This window comes from Orycteropus afer, unplaced genomic scaffold, assembly GCF_000298275.1.
Source record: "Orycteropus afer afer isolate SDZICR_OR568_19922 unplaced genomic scaffold, OryAfe1.0 scaffold00923, whole genome shotgun sequence".
Classification (NCBI taxonomy): Eukaryota; Metazoa; Chordata; class Mammalia; order Tubulidentata; family Orycteropodidae; genus Orycteropus; species Orycteropus afer.
The window spans coordinates 513,283-513,952 of NW_006922510.1; positions in this window are offsets into that span (position 1 = coordinate 513,283).

Genomic DNA, 670 nt, shown 5'->3' on the forward strand with positions numbered 1-670 from the left:
CTGTGGGCTATTAACTTTACAATAACAACTATGTTTACCATACTTTATGACTGTGGGCTATTAACTTTACAATAACAACTATGTTTATCACATTTTATGAATTACTTGTGTTCCTGTTTACTGGGAACATCCCAGAACACTCCCTTAATCTAGAACATCTTATTTCCAAGTAAATACAAGTTTAACCCTGTTATAATTAACTATACTTATAAAATTATTTATAAACTAGACTGACATCTTATCTTATCTAACTTATCTTTCATTAACATTATATGAGTAAAATATGCTAGACAATGAGGTTAACTAAGGCATGAGGAAATGGTCAGGGTGAAGAAAACAACATGGGGCCAGAATGTGTGACCCAACCTTGTGGTTGGCATCATTCTCTGAATTACCACCAGTCTGGGGGTGCAGATGGGTCTACATAGTCCATCAACATATACTTGTGGCCTTTTAATTTCTTAACGTAACTGTTCCATTGTGTGATTAGAGTATTTCTCTGTGCAGTAGTTTTACACCTAGGCCCTGGTCGTTTTCATCTCTCTAAGAAAGGGAGAGAGTTAAAAGGAACTCTTTTTCCATCTTACCCATACGATTCTTTTACCTTCTATGTATGCCCCAGTATAAGGAAGAGGAAGGTCAGGCCATTGGGAAGGTTTAGGCTCCCCCC